Raw genomic sequence first — 6110 nt, 5'->3', positions numbered from 1 at the left:
GTCCATCATACTGAGAGCATCCAGTACCAGAAACTCTGGAGTATTTAAGTAAAAAATGGTTTTGTTATATATTTTAATTTGGAGTTCTGCTTTAAAAAGGGGATTTCTTTTTTCATGAAATAATTCCTGATAATATTATTATTATTATTATTAAAAATAATAAACATGATTTATATAGTGCCAACATATTACACAGCGCTGTACATTTATGCATCAGAAATAAAAGTAACCAATTCAGGTTTGGTATCATTCAACCTAACCAAGGCCTCATTTCATTTTCTACTGATGGGTGAGCAACTTCTGCTCATCATGTTATAGATCATGGGCTGTCCCTGGTTGCTGGGGTCAGATTTTTAGCAACACAAAACATATATTGTGGTAGACATTGCGCTTTTAATTGCTCAGAGATCAATGATTTGTCAGTAGTATGTGACTCAACCATGGTTCTATGGAACTGTAGGGTTCCTCCAGTGATTGCTAATGGCTTCCTTAAGCAATGCGCAATTTGTGCCTCTGATAAGTTTAATCAATAATCTTTTTGTAAGGGTGACAATTTTCCCGCTTGCCAACAATATAGGAAGAATTCTTTCCACTGATCACCATGCTAATATACTTTGATTTGTGGATATAGTTATAAGAACAACGGGTTCCCTAAGACCTAAACATTATTTTTAAGTGTTAATGCTTAAAAGTTTGAGAAAGCCTGACTTATTTGCTGGGCTGAAGAGGAAGTTTGCTGCTAGAGATCACCAACATTACCCCATCAGTGAGATGGGGTACTTCTCCATTCACTTTTTTTCACCCAATTGTATTGCCGTGACTGTATTGGAAGAAAGTAAAAGCAGTGGCTAGGGTGTCTAACAAGGTTGACCATATAACAAATGTGTTACATTTCACAAATATGAAACTCCAAGCCGCTATGGCAAAGACTCTAACCAGGGTTCCTCCAGAGGTTGCTGGGAGCAATGATAACGATTTGAGCCTCTCAGGTCAGTTTAACAGATACCAATGATGATTTTGGCTATCTGTAAGGAGGGCAGTCCTCCCACTGGCCAGCAATGTAGGAGGTATTTTCCCACTGAACGCCACACTAATATACTGTGAGTTGTGGATATAGTGATTTTAGAAAGGGTTACCTGAATACTTGGAAGCAATTTCAAGGGTTCTCCCATGGTAAAAATGTGAGAGGAGATTTAAGACAATACTAAGTGGAGGTGGAAATAGTACTATCATATTCTATTCAAGTAGATGCACTGTATGAATCATATAAAGTATGAATTGATTCAACCCATTAAAAGCCCCATCCCTAATTTACTTAAGAACATCCAAATACAAATCTTGGGATTTTTAGGGCTACCAACAATGTGTATAGAATAAAAAAACATACATTTATTGATTAATGGAGATGAAAAACAGAAAATCTTTGACATTATTAAAAAAAAAAGAACAAATCCAGGAATGTGTGTATATAAATAGCCATCAAAAGTCTTGTTCAAGCTCAAAGCTGCAGATCACACGGATTTCTCAGTTGTCTGCTTCCTTGTAGAATGAATAACTACCAAAAAAATCAGAGTATGATGTAAATATCAACTCACTTATTAGAACTGTAGAATCATATAATTTTTATTATTATTAACAAACAAGATTTATATAGCGCCAACAATTTACGCAGCACTGTACATTAGATAGGGGTTGCAAATGACAGACAGATATAGACAGTGACAGAGAGTACCCTGCACCGAAGAGCTTGCAATCTATGAGATTTTAAAAATATTCTCACATCCAAATGTACTAAATGGCACAAAGACCAAAATTGGGTCTGCCAATGGATGCAGAGAGGACCACACACTAAAAGGCATTTTTGGGTTTTCCCTTTTTAAATTGAAGTAAAATTGTTCTGTGTTTTTTTAAATGCATTAATCAATAAAAATATTTTGGTTATGCATACAAATTGTTGGATGCCTTAAAAAAATCCAATATTTGTATTTTGATGTTCAGTTAAATGTACTATTAGTTTTAAGTGGGTGGTGGTCTAAAAATATACTTGAATAAATGCAAAATGTAGTTTAAAATGTGCTTAGTGGTAGGCCACTTTTTACTTTTTACCAGTGGGGAAGGGGTCTCCACTGTGTACTACAAAAAAGGACAAAAGGATAAAAAAGTGTAACATCCATCCAAGGACCCATGTGATGAGCCTGATAGACTATCTTGGGTGATCCAGCAAACCTAGAATGGTTTTGGTCCAGGACTGATAACAATATACAATATTTTAAGTCCACTGTTAGTTGATCTTTGTTTCCATTGTGTTTGGCATTGCTGCAGAAAACAATATGAACCAAGTATGAAAATAGCCCTTCAAAGAATATTCAGAATTTTTTGGTCTTGAAAAAAGTATAACATAAAAAGACTTTTTAACACCTAGGAAAGGATCCCCTACTGAGAGACTGCAGAATTTAGCATCAAAGGTTGCTAGGAGCTTAGCCAGGGGTTGGGACCACATCATAGTAATGTGTACAGACTCAGCCATAACTATTTTTTGTAATGATCATAGACGTTCCCTAGTAAAATGAACGGCAATGAAAGCCGTACAAATTGTGTGAACAGGATTTCTTGTGTTGAGCATTTCCTTCTTCTATGAGTGACAAAGTTTAACCCCTGAGAACCTGACGAATGAAAATGAACTTGTGTTTATAAGGGCCACACATGCATTGTTTATTCTTGGCTTGTAAACACAAGTCTAAAGAGAATCTGATTTAGCAGACACTCCCAAAGCATTTATTCATCCTCCATGTGGAGTTTGGGAGTACTTGATGCAGATTCTAAATCTGAACTCCAGCAAACTCTTAAATACATGAATAAAATACACATATTGAGCTGTTTTATGTGCCAAAGGATTGCTAGGTCTGTAAATATAATCCTAAGAGTTACACAGCTTTACCCAACATTGCATCCTGGTGGATGTTACTGCCTACAATTACATAATACAATGCTGTCCTCTCTCTACCCTCAAACTGTTGATTAGACCAGAAACCCTCAATCATTGGGCCGTGAGCTGCCCTAAATGGACCTGAGTTGTCCTTTTCAGCTTCAGCAATCTTTGTTGTGACTGGAAAGATCTCTGTCCTCTCTCCTGTCATTTTGTATGTAAGCTGGCTTGCGTGATTGTCCGATGATGCAATAAACTGTTCTGTGGTGCAAAAAAAGGGGGGACCACTGGACTAGACAGTAAAACAAAGTAGCACCAGAAGTCATTTATCTGTTCTCTTGTTGACTTACTCCCTGCCAGCATATGAGGGGGTAATGAGAAATTCCTGGCTTTGCCCCCTTCCAGATGAAATAGAAAAATGAGTGTGGGGGCATATGCCAGCCTAATATCTTAGTATGTAACTGTGCAAATATCAGGTCTTTGCCATTCTTAAAACTGTTTTTTCTTTTAGTTAGAAGCTGTGATGGCAGAGGCTCATGCAAGTTTCACGTGGTTGGAGTTATGAGCCGTCATAAAGTTTTTGTTTCTCCAGGGAAAAATCAGCAAAGGACATTCACTCATTGAGATGTCACAAACACTGGGGGAGAAGTGTCCTTCCTACAGCACTGTCAAAACCTGGATATCTCGTTTCAAGACTAGGCATTTCACCATTGAAGATGAGCCCCGCAGTGGACGCGCCCCAACCTCAACTGACCCGGCAACCTGCAATGTTGTCCATGAGCTGATTATTGAGGACCGGCGAATATCCGCAAAAAAGATAGCCCAGAACCTTGACATCCCACGGGAACGTGTTGGGTGTGTTATCACCACTATCCTAGACATGCGCAAGCTTTCAGCGAGGTGGGTGTCAAAATGTTTGAACAGTGATAAGAAAAAGGGTTGAAGCATCCAAAGCGGTTTTGGCCCATTTTGAAGCTGCACAAGACTTTTTGTCTAGGTTACTGACTGAGGATGAAACCTGGCTCCACATCTATGATCCTGAAACCAAGGAACAGTCAAAGGAATGGCGCCACAGCGAGTCCCAGCGGTCGAAGAGGTTCCGAACCCTGAAATCATCCAAAAAAGTAACGGCGTCTGTTTTCTGGGACAAAGATGGTATTCTGTTGGTGGACTACCTACCTCAGGTCTCTAGTATCACTGGACAGTATCATGCTAACCTCCTGGACCAGCTGAAGGAGGCAATTAGGATGAAACGCCCTGGAAAGTTGACCAAATGGATCCTTTTTTTTGCAGGACAATGGACCTGCGCACACGTCCAAAGGTATGGCTGCCAAATTGAACACCCTGGGTTTCCAATTGGGTTACCATCCCCCCTACTCACCTGACCTGGCCCCTTCGGACTATTATCTGTTCCTGAATTTGAAGAAAAACCTGAAGGAGCAACGTTTTGAGGACATTTCTGACTTTAAAGATGCTGCTGAGAGCTGGTTTGCGGCCCAACCAAAGGACTTTTATTTGAACGGTCTAGAAAGGCTGCAACTACGCTGTACCAAGTGGATTAGTCTCAGGGGGAATATGTTGAATAAATGTGTTTTTTCATAACTCTGGCTCTCTTCTTTCTGAGCAAAGCCAGGAAAAGGGCAAAGCAAGTGTTGTTGTAGAAGGGATTGCAAACAAACTATTACCAAGAAAAAATTGTGATGTATTAATGAATATGCAGCCTCACTTTCTGTGAATATATAGCTGTGTTGTTCTGTAGACTTGTACTTAAGAAATGTAAATGGGCCTCTATCTGGACTGTGCCATTGGGTGGTACCAAGGCCCATTGCATGCCCAGCTCTGATTTCTCCCATGCTAAGTACAAACGGCTCATATTCCTCTCCCAGGCAATAGTGCAACACATGAATATTTATATAATAAGAGGATGGGAGCCAAGGAAGCAGTGGGTCCCAGGAATTGTATCTACCTAGTGGAACATTCACTTCTCCTATTGTGTGACACCTCCCCCACCTCCTGGATTGTAAACTCTTTGGGGCAGGGTCCCCTCCTCCTCCTGTGTCACTGTCTGTATCTGTCATTTGAAACCCCTATTTAATGTACAGTGCTGCATTATATTTTGGTGCTATATAAATCCTGTTTAATAATAATAATCCCAGATAAGGAGTGTCATTTACATTTCTTAGTATAGGCAGGTGCAAAGATACTTTAATTTGAAGATACAGGTATCCTTTACTTAGCAAATCTGCATACTTCCAAAAGCTCCACCACTGCATGAAACTTGCTTAACACTACTAAAAGCTTGTTTAAAGTAACAGTCGAGTCCTACTATACTAAAACACCTGCAGACTGAAGCTGACTGATAAAGTAAACCTACTACAAACATGAGCAATTTAAGCTAAACGTATGATTAAAAAAATCATTGACAAGTAGTTACAGTCAGTTAAACCACATTGCAAAATGATAATTTTAGCAAAATAGTTAAAAGAAGTCCTTTGCAAATTTTGTCTTTTCCTGTAAAACCCAAGCTTGTTCAGACACCCTGTCCCCAAACCTCCACCCCCTTCACAACTATAGGACCACTAAGATGCTTGGGGTCAGATTGATCATTTTGACAGATGATGATGATAATGATCATATTGATTTTTTGACAGATGATTTTGACCTGGACTTTTCTGTGAAAGTAGTTTCAGTGTATTAGTTTTCCATCATGTTCTGTGAAAGGTTTGAATTTTTTTTATCACAGGTAAGGTGTAGGAAAACAAAAGCAGGTTATGTTTTCAAGTAACCCACAGGCAAAGCACATCTGAAAATTGCAGTAAATAGGAAACACTGATGAGAACATTTATGTAATGCAAAAATTAGCTCAGGATGTTCTGACCCTTCTATGTAATACCATAAAAAGTTTGTGCTTTATTGTTTAATTTGCAGCCTGTCTGCAGGTGAATCTGAGCTTATAGCTCCTGCTTCTCTGCCTTGCATGCTGTGGGTGCCGATCTGTGAATGTAGTGATGTATGAAGGGTGGAGATTGCTATAAAATGCTAATTTAAAAAATGTGTGGTTCATTCATTCCCTGCACACTCAAGGGAAGCCAGGATTGCTGGGCGGGGATCAGGCAGGTAGGAACAGGTATTGCAGAAAGGACATCACCTATACCTTTCTGCAATGACCACCTGCCTAAATCAG

This window comes from Pyxicephalus adspersus, chromosome 11 (genome assembly GCF_032062135.1).
Source record: "Pyxicephalus adspersus chromosome 11, UCB_Pads_2.0, whole genome shotgun sequence".
NCBI lineage: Eukaryota > Metazoa > Chordata > Amphibia > Anura > Pyxicephalidae > Pyxicephalus > Pyxicephalus adspersus.
The sequence above is the reverse complement of the archived record's forward strand: the minus strand, read 5'-3'. Positions refer to the sequence as shown.